The sequence below is a fragment of the Felis catus genome, chromosome D4 (assembly GCF_018350175.1).
Source record: "Felis catus isolate Fca126 chromosome D4, F.catus_Fca126_mat1.0, whole genome shotgun sequence".
NCBI classification, from domain to species: Eukaryota; Metazoa; Chordata; class Mammalia; order Carnivora; family Felidae; genus Felis; species Felis catus.
Genome location: NC_058380.1, coordinates 54,335,768 through 54,351,885, shown reverse-complemented (window position 1 = coordinate 54,351,885; position 16,118 = coordinate 54,335,768).

The window sequence follows — 16,118 nt, the reverse complement described above, 5'->3', positions numbered from 1 at the left end:
GATCTATATTTACATCCCTAATCACTTTCCTTCTGCCTGAAGCACTTCTTTTGACATTTCTATTATGAGAGTGTGCTGCTGATGAATTCTTTTGCTTTTTATATTTTTGAAGAAGTATTTCACCTTTGTTTTTCTGACAGATATTTTTGCTGATTAAAGAATTCTAGGTTATCAATTCTTGTTTTCCTTTCAGAAAATTAAGGTATATTTGAGGAGACTTCCCCATGGCCAAAAAAAGAACCATCATTCCAAAAGATTAGAGGAAACAATTTCTGGTATTCATACAGCACCAAAAACAGTGTATGTTTTCATCAGTCTGGAAAACCTTATATTCACAGGACATTTGATAATGTACACAGAAGGATTTGTGTGACCAAAGGGGAATAATTAGCTTTAGTTTGACCACTGCTCTGGTTATATGTAACCAAAAAAAATTTTTTTTAGAAGACCAAAAAGGATCAAATTATTTCCAAGTTATTGAACCACATCCCAGAAAAAGCTCAAGGATGTTTATGAGAATGCAGAAACTATCTAGCACCTAGCATCTAATAAAAATCAATGAATTGAAACTGACCCAGAACTGACACAGATGTTAGAATTAACAGACAGGGACACTAAAACAGTTACGTATCACTTTAGTATGTTCAGAAATTAAAAAGAGGAATAGGTGATATACGAAAGAATTAAAGTGAACTTCTAGAGATGAAAAATGTAATTCTGTGTGAGAAACAATATTACAAAGAGGGATTCAAGGCAGATTAGACATTGAAAATGAAAAAAAAAAAAAAAAGAACCTAAAGACCTAGCAGTAGAAACAATCTAAAATGAAATTCAGAGGAAAGAGAAACAAACAAACAAACAAACATTCCATGGGACAACTTCAAGCAGCCAAAAAAATACAAGTAATAGAAACTTCAGAGGAGGGGTGTGTGTAGGGAAATAGAACAAATATTTGGAGAAATGATCATCAAACATTTTCAAAATCTGATGGAACTACAAACCCACAGAACCAAGAATATCAATGAAACTCAAGCATATGGAACATAAAACTACACCACGTTAAATCAAAATCAAATGTTCAAAACCAGGGATAGGAGGAAAAAAAAATCTGAAACAGCCAGGGAAAAAGTGACATATTACTTACAGAGCAATGAAGACTTTTTTTTTTTTAATTTTTGTTGAGAGTTTCTTTATTTTTGAGAGAGACGGACAGAATGTGAGTGGGGGAGGGGCAGAGAGAGAGAGAGAGAGAGAGAGAGCGAGAGAGAGAGAGGGAGGCACAGAATCTGAAACAGGCTCCAGGCTCTGAGCTGTCAGCCCAGAGCCCGATGCGGGACTCGAACCCAAACCATGGGATCATGAGTTGAGTCAAATTTGGACGTGAAACTGATTGAGCCACACGGGTGCCCGCAATAATCTCTTAAAATCCCTGTAAGGAAACTACCAGAGGGAGATAGCTACAGCTTTCTAGAGTTCTCTGCTTGTGTAGCTCTGTCTTTTCTGAGGTGCTATCCTGAAAGTTGCAGCCACCTGGATCTCCAGTTTCTTGGCTCAGTGTGCTGTGCTCAGACTATCTGCTGGTCAACAGCTCTGTTGCTTTCCGAAAGTAGTAAAGCTGTGGCTGCCAAGGGGTTCACCTTGTTTCTTCCCTACTTGTCACACCTGTGGTGTATGGTGTCTTGAAAATCCTGATTTCAGATATCGTGTCCATTTTTGGTTGTTTCACACAGGAGGGTAACTCTAGTTGTATCATCTGGTTGGAAGTTAAAGTCCTCGCTGTAGTTTTATCCTGCACCTGCCATATGGCAAATAAGGATAGGTCTCTTATATAAACTTAAAGACATAGCCATAGAAACTATTAAAAACAGAACGTAGAGGAAAAGGATGAGTAAAAAAAAATCTAGGAATTACATAGTCTTTTGTATATGAACTTTCATGTTTTTGATTTGTGATAGAGATTTTAGTGTTTCTCTTCTTGATTTGCTGGGTTTTTGTTTATTAGGGAATGTGAAATTTTGTTTTTGGTATGAGTTTTAGTGTCCTGTGTTTTTCAACTCAGAGATCTTTAATTCACTCAGACAATAGCCCTTGTATATGGGCAGAAATTTTAGGTGTGACTAAGTTTACATTTACCTTTGATACCTGACTCTTTCTACCTTCGTGGGGACGCTATCTGGATTCCTCCTTGTCCTCACTGTCACTCCCTTTTGGTCATTCAGGTTCATCTTGATTCATTTTAATAAGTTTTATTCCCTATTGGTAAAAAAGATGTTATTTATTAGAAGAAGAAGCCAAGGCTCAAAAAATAGACTCTAGACAACCTATGAAATTGTCTCCTCTAAGTAGCCTTCAATTCTTGCATATCAATAATTTTTCTCAAAGAAGAGGAAATGTCACCAGAAATCCTGCTGTACAACAGAAATGGATAATGGTGCTGTTTTGAAACTTGTTTATCTCACTTTATTGTATATCTTTGGCATTCATATTTTGAATGTTGATTCTATCACCACTGAAAAATGATTGCTTAGTATAAATGTTAAGAAGAACCACAACGTGAAGATAACTCTTTGATGATCATTTGTTTCCAGATTTTTTCCTAATATTCGTCCATAGTCCCTTATTTTGCAATTCTGAAACCCCAAAAGCACTTGAAGTTGAAAATGTTGGAATTCAAACCTAAACTTACCGTAATTCCTTTGATGTCAAAACATGACTAGAACTTAGTTGAAATTATTTATGGTCTGTATTTATCCCGCTTACTGTGAATATTCAGAGGCTGCAGAAATATTAACGTTGTTTGATCATAAAATGCTTCTTTGAATTATATAATATATGTACCATGTGTATGTTCCAAAATCAGAAAATAATTTTGAATTATAAATTATTAGGGTTCCCAAGGGTGGGTCTATAGAAATTTTGCAGTAACTATCCTTAAACATATATTTGCTAATGCTAACATATTGTGTATTGTTTATTTTTTTATTCTAAGTTGAAATTTAAAAATAAAATTTTTAACGTTTATTTATTATTGAAAGACAGAGAGAGAGAGCATGAGCAGGGGAGGGGCCGAGAGACAGGGAGACACAGAATCTGAAGCAGGCTCCAGGCTCTGAGCTCTCAGCACAGAGCCTGACGCGGGGCTCGAACTCACAAACCGAGAGATCATGACCTGAGCCAAAGTCGGACACTTAACTGACTGAGACACCCAGGTACCCTAAGTTGAAAATTTTTATAATCTTACATTTACTTATATTTAGGCCAATGTTTAATGGCAGCATTAACAAAAACTGAGAGTTTGTTAGAATGACAGACTAGTCTCCTAGGTGACTAGGTGGCTCAGTCGGTTAAGTGTCTGACTCTTGATCTCAGCTCTTGATCTCAGGGCTGTGAGTTAAAGCCCCACATTGGGCTCCATTCTGGGAGTGAAGCCTACTTAACAACAACAACAACAACAACAACAACAACAAAAGTCACTCAGAAACTTATGTTTTGACAAGGTCTTCAGATAATTTTTATGCCCACCAAAATTTCAGAAGCACTTTTTTGGGCTATCCTATAATATAGTTGAAGCAAACTTTGAAATTACAATGACTTAACAGAATACAGGTATATTTTTGGTGACATCTTGGGTTAGATGGCTCTCCTTGGGAGCTGTTCTCCAAGGTTCAGATATCCTTTCATCTCATGATGCGGTCAATACATGTCCTCCATGGTCATTGAAGCTAGAAAATGGGTGATTGAGCAGGGGTTTCAAGGTAAAGCTTGAACACAGCATATATATCGTACATGCCTGCATGTCATTGGCTACAACTTAGGCACATGGCACCAATCTAACTGCAAGGGAGGCTGGGAAATGTGAGAGCTATGTGGGTTTCATGGACACTAACAGCCTTTGCTACCCACTTACTGGCCTTTGCTTGGCTCACTCTACTGAACACTTTCCGTAAATGTCTCACTTTCTCATGCTCATTTGATGCTGATGTCCATGTTTGCTCCTTGCTATAACTGAAGATACCTCAGATTTAATTCTGACTGAGCTATTTTATGTCTTAAATTTGATATAGTGCATTAATAAGTTTCCCTTTAACTCTGTTTAAAAATGTGCACTCTCAAGAATTTTCATTTTGGCATAGGAAAAATCATTCACCACCCTAATTTAAATTTAAATAAATTTATTAGAGATTTTTTACATATTCTGATGACTTTGTGGATTTTTAGATATGTTCTTAACCTAGTTCAGCTGGGGCATTTCTTTATCTTTTTTGGGGAAGGGCTTTGCCATTTCTGAGGATACTTATTTTTTCTCTGAGATTATGTTTTGACTGATTCCAGAGAGTTTTGAAGTTAGTTGTGGCTAGAAAAATGCTATCATTTGCATTTACCATGTTTCATGTTTTTGATCTTATTTAGTTTCCTATCCAGCTTAGAAAGGCCTTCCTTCCTTGCACATCATGTAAATGTCCTCTGTATTCCTCTACAAACTTCGTTGAAGAAAAAGAAAAATTTGATGGGAATTTAAGAACTTCTGATGGGTATTTAGGATCCAATAAACCTGAGAAAAGAAGAATGTTCTTTAAAAAGAGCTAAAATGGCTGGTTTTATAAAAGGCCAAAAGACAAAGTGACAGCACCATTGACACAGGAGTCCTTCAATAAGCCAACCTACAATTTGTGAGCAGTTGGCAAAAGGGACATTTATGAGAAATAAGGCTCATTTATGTCACTCTGAGCACAGGGTAGTTATTTGATTCAGTCTCTTTGCCAGAAAAATTGACTGTTCTTTTTTCTGGACTGTGCCTCCCCAAATGGTGTCCTGGTCAATAGCTCCTCGGTGGTCAGAAAAACTTATACCTAAGAATTTTCTCTCTCTGGTATACCTTATGTTTTATTCCCTGCATTGAATTTGACAATTAGACTAAAAACTTTGTATCAGGTTACTTTTTAAAAAAATTTTTTTAAATGTTTATTTTTGAAGGAGAGAGAGACAGAGTGTGAGTAGGGGAGGGGCAGAAGAGAGGGAGACACAGAATCCGAAGCAGGCTCCAGGCTCTGAGCTGTCTGCACAGAGCCCGATGTGGGGCTCGAACCCATGAGGTGTGAGATCGTGACCTGAGCTGAAGTCAGATGCCTAACTGACTGAGTCACCCAGGTGCCCCTCAGGTTACTTTTTAAAAAATTTTAATGTTTATTTACTTTTGAGAGAGAGAGAGAGAGAGACAGAGCATAGGTGGGGAAGGAGCAGAGAGAGAGGGATATACGAATTCTGAAATGGGTTCTAGGCTCTGAGCTCTTAGCACAGAGCCTGATGCAGGACTTGAGCTCATGAACCTTGGGCTCATGATCTGAGCCGAAGTCTGACACTTAACCCACAGAGCCACCCGGGCCCCTCATATATCATGTTAATGCTACTTTGCTCTCACTGTTGTAGTTACTTAGAGACCTTATTTTAGAAATGTGTAATCAGGTTTAATAGCTTCTACGTTCCTCCACCAGAGGCGCTTACTTGGCTGCCTCTGTAACCTCAGGAAAATGCCACAACAACGTCCTTTGTCCTGCTGTATCTCTATCCCATTCATCACCTGTTCTGTCTCAGTCTTCTTTCCAAAGAAAAATGACATGGCTAATTGTTTTATCCTTTTCCTCTGCCTGTACCCAAACTTCTTGCTCAACCTTGATTGTACACCTAAGTTCCACTCAACCCTGAATAAGTAGGACTCACTGTAATACTTGGTTTTTACATTTATTTATTTTTGAGAGACAGAGTGAGACAAAGTGAGAGTGGGGGAGAGGGCAGAGAGAGAGGGAGCCACAGGATTGGAAACAGGCTCCAGGCTCCAAGCTGTCAGCACAAAGCCCGACGTGGGGGTCAACCTATAGACCGTGAGATCGTGACCTGAGCCGAAGTCGGACGTTCAACTGACTGAGCCACCCAGGAGCCCCTGTAATACTTGTTTTTTTTTTTTTAAAATTATAATAGTGTCAGATAATCCACTTATTTCAAGTAGTTTCATTCTTAGGATTTTTTTTTTTCAAACTCTGAAAATCAGTAGCTTCATAAGCTCTTTGCCCCAGAAAATTGAAAGGAATTTTATTTAATTATAACTTTGTGCCAGCCGTTGAAAAAAAATTTAATTAAATATGTAATTATAAAGTTATATGAGTTCTACATCCATATGTTAATTATTCAGTGAATATAGAAAAATTATACTTGCTCTTCTTTTAAGTCTATAGAAGAAACTTGATTTATGTAGCCTCTTGCAGAAATTTTTTAGTGATAATATATTTTTTATTCATAATATTTATTTTTTTACAAATGAAATGCCATTTACGTCGCTCTGCTCTTTGTTACTTAACAACAGGTCTTGAAAATCTTTCTATTTCAAGGCACGTGGGTCTACTTCATCTCTTTAAGGGCTGCCTGGGGTTTCAGTGTCTGCTTCTAGCAATTACTTACCTGGTCCAGAGCAGAGACAGATTTTCAGTTTGCCTGACCTCAAAGCTAATGCTTTTTTTCTCGTACAACATAATGCCTGGAAAATCAGTGTCCACTCACTGAATTTGACAAATGAAGTTTCTGAGCCCCAAAGAAGTCAGGTAAGTTGCCCAAAATCATCACAGATTTAGTGGAAGTGTTGGGACCGGTGTCAGGTGCTTCTATTTCCCCTCTGCCTTCCAGTGCAGACTTCTTTCGTGATGTTATTTTCTCCCAGAATTAGATGTACATGAGGTACCTGTTAAACAGAAGGTCATCTGGTACTTTAAATGAGGTTAGAAAAAAAAGCGTCCATAAGGGGTGGGTTGAAAGGCAGTGACAAGACTGCTGAGGGTAAACCCACTTCCTGTCAGGAAATGGGAAAAGGGAGAGGACTGTCTGTGTATTTTAGGGAAAACTTGGGGAGGAAAGCACTCAATTTGAAATTCACACATATGTTTCCTTTAAAACGAATTCTTTACAGTTTGTCAGGTTGGTTTTAACTGCGTTGCTATCTTAAAGTTCTATCAATGAGTGAGAAAGAAGGAAAGGAAGAGGGACTGGAAAGTGAAGAGGAGAGTCAGATTCTATAGTCTGGGAACCAGGGTGGCTATTTAAGCCCCAATCTCCAGATTCCTAGGAAATGTGTGCCCTCAGGGTAACATAGGCTTCACATTTCATATTTCTTTGGTTTTAGCTCCCTTCTGGTTTGTATCTGTCCTGTGCATATTTCCTGTACTTTCTTGTGAGCATTTAAAAATGGTTATGATAGGGGCGCCTGGGTGGTGCAGTCGGTTAAGTGTCTGACTTCAGCCAGGTCACGATCTCGTGGTCCGTGAGTTCGAGCCCCGCGTCGGGCTCTGGGCTGATGGCTCGGAGCCTGGAGCCTGTTTCCGATTCTGTGTCTCCCTCTCTCTCTGCCCCTCCCCCGTTCATGCTCTGTCTCTCTCTGTCCCAAAAATAAATAAAAAACGTTGAAAAAAATTAAAAAAAAAAAATAAAAATGGTTATGATAAATTATCCAGTATCTTGGTGTTTGCATTGCAGGCCTTTTCGGAATATTGAGGTAGGCACAATATTGCAAGTAGAAGTCCCTCTGATATATATCATATATATATATATACATATATATATGATATATATATAAAATTATTATTATTATTTTGGTAATTTTTATATATATAAAAATTTTTATATATTATATATATATATATTATTTTATTATATATTATTATATATATAATATATATATATAATATATATATTATATATATTATAATATTATATATTATATATAATATATAATATATATATTATATATATATATTATAATATTATATATTATATATATATTATATTATATATTATATATTATATATATATAATATTATAATATTATATATATAATATATATATATATTATATATATTATTATATATTATATATATATATATTATTTTGGTAATTTTTATATATATAAAATTATTATTATTATTTTGGTAATTTTTATTCAAGTATCTGGACAGAAAAGTGCATAGATCCTAAGTGCAACTTTATGGATTTCAAGGTGAACACAAAATGTAACATCAGATTGAGGCACAGAACACTATCGATATCTGAGAAGCATCACCACTGCTCCTTTTAATCATCATGCCTGTCCGCACAAGAATAACTGCTATGCTCACTTCTGACACCGTATGATAGTTCCCTCTGAGCTTGATAGAAATGGGATCTCGTAGAATGTACTTTACATGTCAAACTTCTCAAACACCGTGTTATGTTTCTGATATTTGTCCACATTATGTGTACATGTAGCTGTTTATTCTTATTGCTGTGTAGGATTCTTTCATATGTATGAGAATTCATCCTTTTTTTAAAAAAATGATTTTTGAGAGAGGGAGCACATGTGTGCAAACATGCATGTGAGTGGGGGAGGGGCAGAGAGAGAGGGAGAGGATCTCAAGCAGACTTCATGCTGTCAGCACAGAGCCTGACTCGGGGCTTGATCCCATGAACCATGAGATCATGACCTGAGACGAAATCAAGAGTCAGACACTTAACCAACTGTGTCGCCCAGGTGCTCCAAGGATTTACTCTTTTTGATGGATGCTTGGTTAATAGTCCTATTCTGATCATTCTCGGACATATTTTTTGGTAAACATGTACACATTTTACTGTATATTTATGAGTATAATTTCTGTGTCATTGTGCATATTTTTACTCTCTGTTAGTTTGGGTTGTCTGTATTTTATTGATTTGTGGAGTTCTTTATATTTTCTGGATGCATTCTTCACCAGATACAAATATTGAAGATATCTTCTTTTTTGGTGGCTTGTCTTTTTACTCTCAATGCTATCTTTGATGAAGAAGATTTCTTTATTTTAATAGTCTGATTTTTCAAAAAATCTCCCTTACGATTAGTTTTTTTGTATCTCTTTAAGCTATTTGCCCACTCCAAGGTTGCGAAGACACTTTATATTTTCTTCTAAAAACTTTATATTTAACCTTTGCATTTAGATCTACAGTCTCTCTGGAATCGATTTTCATATGGTCTGATTTACTTCAACATTGCCAAATGACTTATTTTCATCCTTGTTCTGCCAAAACTGCTGTGCTTTTGTGAGGATCATCTAATAATCCTTGGTCTGCTCATATCACTCTGTTCATTAAAAATATTTTATAGATTTCCATGGAAACGGCAAATTTCAAACTCCTTAGCGAAGCCTTGAAACACTTCACATTTGTACCCCACGTTAAGTCTTTAATATCATGACCTGTAACCCTATGTTCTTCCACAGTGAATTAGCTCTGTCTGTTTCTAGTTATGTATTAGTGTATTAGTCCTGCTTTCCCCTCTGAATGGCTCTTATTCTTCTGTTACGTAAGGCCCTATTCATGTTTCTGGGCGCAGAAATAATATTTTATATTTTATATAATCTCCACATCCAACCCTTGCTCCCCAAGGCAAATTTATCATGCCTTCGGCTATTCCTGTATTTATTCCTTTTCTAATATTTCCTAGAGTCTCTTCTTATATCATTCTCAAGTAGATTCTATTATTTTATAGATGAGAAAACTCGGGAACAGAGTTAAATCGTCTAGTAATTAATACACCAAAATTTAAATAGATGTAGAGATTAGATGGACATGCTATCATCCTTCCCTAATAATTCATGATATCGGCTTTTCCAACACTCAGCATTATTTCAGGGGACATTATTTTTCTAAAATGTCATGAGGGGGTGCCTGGGTGGCTCAGTTGGTTAAGTGTCCAGCTTTTAATTTTAGACCAGGTCATGATCTCACAGTTTGTGGGATCGAGCTCATTGTCGGGCTCTGTGCTGACAGCACAGACCCTGCTTGGAATTCTCTCTCTCTCTCTCTCTCTCTCTCTCTCTCTCTCTCTCTCTCTGCTCCTCCACTGCTCACATTCTCTCTCTTTCTCAACATGAATAAGTAAACTTAAAAAAAATGTCATGATAAGGAATACTCCTAATATTTTTTTGTTTGTTTGATTTTGCTTTTTAAAAACAAACAAGCACACAAACAAAAACCTTCCTAGACTTGCTTTACTCAAAGTGAAGATTTGTCCAGACCCCCACATCATACTAAATGGAACTAGAAAGGAGGAGATGATACAGGGATTTGGTGTAATCTTCTTTCTGGAAGCACGGAGCCTCCCTGTAGTTCTTTCTCAGTGGATCCTGATAAGCCAGGTATGAGTGCTGCCTTGGCACATGAGGGAGAATATGTATAGTGACTGAGTCACTTCCATTTCTTGCTTATAATGGTAACAAGGTGGATAAGTTTATGAAATCTAGTCCGTATCATGACATGTAGAATTTCATGAAAGAATAACTTCTCACTACAAACCAATCTGTAAACTTTTCTTCACGTGCCTTGCTAGGTAGCCCCTGCGATTCCTAACATGTACTGTGCATGTTTTGAGAAACCAAATGAGGCATACCTCATCGGGCAACGTGATTGTTATAAATAATAATACCGCTGCTATTTACAGAACCATGTAAGTTCTCACTCATAGGAATTAAAGTTGCTTCTGTAGTGTCATTAAAAAAGCTGAGTTTAATACTGCCATCACCTATGGTGTTCTGTGCTTCTGTATAGCCAGTGAACATCTGTCTGTGGCTGATATTCATATTCTTAGTGCATCATCTCTTTAAGCAAGTGGGGTTTAATGGGTATGCATTCTGCTACTCTGAGCAGTGGCAAATATGATTTGAAATAACTTTTGGGGAAAGGAAATAGATGACTATAAGCTGGGAGAAAAGAGATAGGGCCCATCTCTTTCATAATTTCAGGAGGTATTCTGATGCCTTCCATTTTCTTTCATTTACCCTTGTCCTACTTTAAGTCAAATTTTGTCTTGCATAGAATCCTGTTCTCTGTGTTTCAGCATCTTTGCATTTATATTTTATACAATTGTGTTTCTTTATGAATTCCCTGTAAGTTTCCTGCAGTTTTATATTGGGTTCTTTTCTTTCTTGAATTGTAGTTATTCAAAGGGAAGTGTCTGCTGGATGTTTCTGGGGTGACTTAGTTTATGGCAGGAATTGCCATCTACATACTGGTCATATTTATGTAGTGAAATATATAATGTTTGATGGCTTTGATGATCACCTTTTCTTAGATCCTTTCTTACCCCCAAATTTATGTTTTGTCTTGTAATTTCTTGCCCTGTCATGGCTGTTTTTTGAAATATGAGAGCTAGAACCATGATAAAAGAACATGATATTAATAGAGCTAGACAGTTATGAATTATGAATTTGAAAAATTGAGACTGGCCTTGATTTATACAGAAGCCCCTTAACTTAGGCCAACTGTAATTATGAGTACTTTGTTGGGATAGTAAAACAACAAAACTTCTATTTTAAAGTTGGGTTTCAGGGGTACCTGGGTGGCTCAGATGAATGAGCGTCCGACTTTGGCTCAGGTCATGATCTCGTGGTTTGTGGGTTTGAGCCCCGCGTTGGGCTCTGTGCTGACAGCTCGGAGCCTGGATCCTGCTTCAGATTCTATGTCTTCCTCTCTCTCTCTCTCTCTCTCTCTCTCTCTCTCTCTCTCTCTCTCTCTCTCGTCTCCTGCTTGTACTCTGTCTCTGTCTCTCTCTCTCACTCAAAAATAGCATTAAAAAAATTTAAAGTTGGGTTTCATATGAAGACAGAAGGAACTTTTATGTGGTGCCATAGTAAAAAAGCTGAAGGTAGTTTCTTTCTTGTGTGGAGCCTGAACAATTTCTTACTAGATGCTAATAACTACTTGGATCTTCTAAACTTCTGTCTCTAGTAAGGTGACATTTTGATTTAGAATCTAGAAACTATCAACTCAAACCTACCTAAATGCTATTTTGCTATATCTTTTTTTTTTCAACGTTTATTTATTTTTTGGGACAGAGAGAGACGGACCATGAACGGGGGAGGGGCAGAGAGAGAGAGGGAGACACAGAATCGGAAACAGGCTCCAGGCTCCGAGCCATCAGCCCAGAGCCTGACGCGGGGCTCGAACTCACGGACCGCGAGATCGTGACCTGGCTGAAGTCGGACGCTTAACCGACTGCGCCACCCAGGCACCCCGACATTTTGCTATATCTTTAACCTTTGGAATAAAATTAGAAAGCGCCTATACCACCCCCCTTCCTTTTTTTTTTTTTTCCTCAGTTTGCCTAGGATCGTATATAAGAATTTTGATTTAGGCCATTTAGTTCATGAAGAGGTCACAAGAAAAACACACACGTAAATAATAAAACAAATGTAAATTAGAATGATCATGACAGGCTCTTAGAAACCTCAGAACCTAGACTGATGTCTCCCAGGGGTCCAGTCTCATGCAGGCATCACTCACCTCAAAATAACACACATGCACATTTCACTCAATAGAAATTTTTGAATCCACATGAAGTGTGACGATGGGGTTTTACTGTAACAGGTTATGAGTGGATCATCAGTCCCAAGGCACAGAGATATTAATTCAGTGTTCTAAGCCAGAAGGTGGCTAACTACAGCCTGTTGGCTAAATCCAGCCATGTCTATCTATTCCCATGTTGTCCAGGACTGCTTGCTAAGGCAGAACTCAGTAGTTGCAAAAGAGACTAGATGTCCCCACAGTCCTAAAATCCTAAAGCCCTAAAATCCTATACCACAAATCCTAAAATACTATCTGGCCCTTTACAAAAAAAAAATACTGACCCTGGATCTGGGCTCCCCCATTTAAATGGGGAGGGGGGGGAAAACCAACAACTGCTATCATATTTTTCATCTGGTACTATTTAATATAGGGGTCAACGGCCCAACTGATATAATTCTAGCTTAACACATATCAAAGAAATGAACTAAAGGTAAATCTCAGTCATTGGATCAGATTAGCTCAAAACCAATATATTTTGTCATCAGTCCACAATCTTTGACACTAGTGACACAAAGAATAACATGTATTTTCACACTTTCCCAAGTAAAAGCTGATAGTTTCTGTTTCTAGTGAAAAAGGAATAAACATACTTCCCTTTACCTCTCCCATTGATAATAGCTAAAATCCTCAGACAAAATTCATAGAGTAGCTACTGGAGGTCTCTAAATACTAAATAGGAGCAGGTGGACTGATTGTTGCCAGAGGGGAGAGGGGGGTCAGCAAGGACAAAATAGGAGAAGGGGAGTGGGAGATATAGGCTTTCAGTTATGGCATGAATGAGTCACAGGAATAAAAGGCACAGCATAGGGAATATAGTCAGTGATACTGTAATAGTATTGTATGGTGGCAGATGGTATACATGTGTCAGCATAGCATAAAACAGTATAAAGTACAAACTTGTTGAATCGCTATGTTGTACACCTGAAACCAATATAATATTGTATGTCAACTGTACTCAAAATAAAAATGAAAATAACAAATAAAAAGGAGCAGATGGATGGGGTAAGACTATCAAAGCTTGAAGAATGACAATGCTTTGGAGATCTAGTCTATTTTTAATTTTATTTGCTTATTTGTTTGTTTTGCCTTCCATGTCTCTTTGCTTAGACACATGTATCTACTGGAATTGTGAAGAGATAGAGACAGGAAAGCCTCTTTTGTCAGAGGACCAGGAAGAAGGTATGTTTTAGGGCAGAACTCTTAAGACTTTCCTTGTCTGCATCCTAGGAGAGTGTCAGCAAGGAAACTACAACTCTGTGGCAGGCAAAGTGGTGGTATGAGCCACAAAAGGTGGAAGGTGACGGTGGCTCTTGTCTCCTGCTAATTTGCCCCAAGGTAGGTGTAGTCCAAGATACACCAGGAGTCACCAACTCTGCTTTTCAGTGGGTCATTAGGAGAGCGGCACAGGAAACATGATATGCCTATGTATTCTAGAGTCACGGTAAATTGGCACAACTTGTTTCAAGAAATCTTGCAAAATATGTTGAGAGCTATGCAAATGATCATATATATTTTTTAAATGTTTATTTTGAGAGAGAGGGAGGGGCAGAGGGAGAGAGAGAGAGAGAGAGAGAGAGAGAGAGAGAGAGAGAATTCCAAGGAAGCTCTGTGCTATCAGCACAGAGCTGGATGTGGTGCTCAAACTCACAAACCGTGAGATCATGACCTGAGCCAAAACCAAGAGTTGGATACTCAACTGACTGAGCCACCAGACACCCCATTCATATGGTTTGATATAATTAACTTGTAGGCATATGCCCTATGGAAAAAAATCTACATAATTTTAAAATTTTAAATTTTTAAAATTTAAAAATTAAAAAAAAGATATTCATTTAAGCTTTATTATATAAATGAAATATTTTCATAACATCATCAGAATGATTTGTGTTAAAAACAAAAGATGTCAGTGTGAACTGTGTTCACCCATTCACGGGATCATTATGAAAACCAGGGAAGAACTTAAAATCCATATGAAAGAGTATTGTGTAAAAAAATGACTTTAAAGTTTAATTTGAAGTATGAGTAAACTACTTGAGCAGCAAAAATGGTTACTTTTTAAGACTTTTCAGAAGTATTTTTCAGGATTTATAATAATAGTGATACTGTGATGTTTTATTTTTACTTTTTATTTATTTTCTTAAGTTTAAGAGAGACAGAGAGAGAGAACACATGCATGAACAGCAGAGAGAGAGGTAGAGAGAGAGAGAATCCCAAGCAGGCTCTGTGCTGTCAGCACAGAGCCCGATAAGGGGCTCAGTCCCAGGAACTTTGAGATCATGACCTGAGTCAGAACCAAGAGTCCGGTGCTTAACTGACTGAGCCCTCCAGGTCCCCAATATTGTGATATTTTAAAGAGACTCATAATGACTTAGTCTTCATTTGGCTATGGCATTGGTTTAAAAAAATCATTTTTTCTAAGGAATCCTATATTCCATATTTGATAAGGTCTTTTAGCATCAGAGATGTTTATAAATTGAAACAAAATAAGCAGATGAGACACTGTGGCCAATAATTTGATGTTAAGCATCAAAATTCTTAATATCTTTCAGTAAATGAGAATTTGGAAAATATCTTCTAAGAAAACTGACAAAGCCTATCTTTCAGTTTTCTATTCCTGAAAGATTCACTAACACTTTTTTCCCTGTGCTTTTTAATTTGGCTGAACAGCTTCCTTGTTATAAAGCATGTTGATAAGGTTGTTGGTGTAAAATAATGAAATGGTCCACACACCTAGAATCTCTGGACCATAATTTTTTTAATTTCACACAGCTTTGCTCTCACATATTCTGGTTGGGGGTGGAAGTGGAAGTGAGTGACAAGAATTGCCATGTGTCCGTTCCAGTCATGTTCTCTACTCCTGATGGGTGGAGTGAACTGAGACATTTAAGATACTGCTAACAGTCCGCAGTTCAATTCAGTTGATCAAACGCTGATTGTCTCCTACATGCCAGGCATTGACCAAATCTTTTGGATTCAGAGTAGTGATATGCCTCATGGTTGCCCTTCAGAACAGACAGGCACAATACAAATAATACAAAAACACAAGGACCATGCTAAAGGAACATATTCAGTGAGATGGAAATACAGGGGACATCGTAGCCAACTCTTCTTAGGCTTGGGGGCAGGTCAGAGACTGTCACATTTTAGCGTTGAATTGGTCCTTGAAGTACTGGGTAAAGAAGGTCAAGACAAAGACAGGGGTCATGAAAAACCTTATATTACAGAAAAATATTTGACAAGACCCATTTCTGATTAAACCACTCAGAGAATGAGGCATAGAAGGGATCTTCCCCACATTGGTGAAGAACATCTTTAAAAAAACTATAGCTAACATCGTATTTAATGGCAGAAGATTGAATGCTTTTGTCGTAAGAGCAGGAGCAAATCAAGGCTGTGTGCTCTTGCTACTTCTGTTTCATGTTGGATTGGTGGTTCTGGTTCCAGTCAGTGAAACAAGGCAAGAAAAAAAAGCAAAGACCTCCAGATTGGAAAGAAAGAAATAAAATTGTCTTTGTTTGCAGAAGACATGAAGATCTATGTAGGAAACCTCATGAGCTCTAAAACAGAGGCTAACAAGTGTGTTTAGCAATGCTGCATGGGTGATCAGTATGTAAAATTGTATTTCTTTGTTAGCAACAAACAAGTAGAGGCAACAATTATGAAATATGTAGGAATAAATCTGCCAAAAGATAGGAGAAACTTGGTACGTTGAAAATTATAAAGCA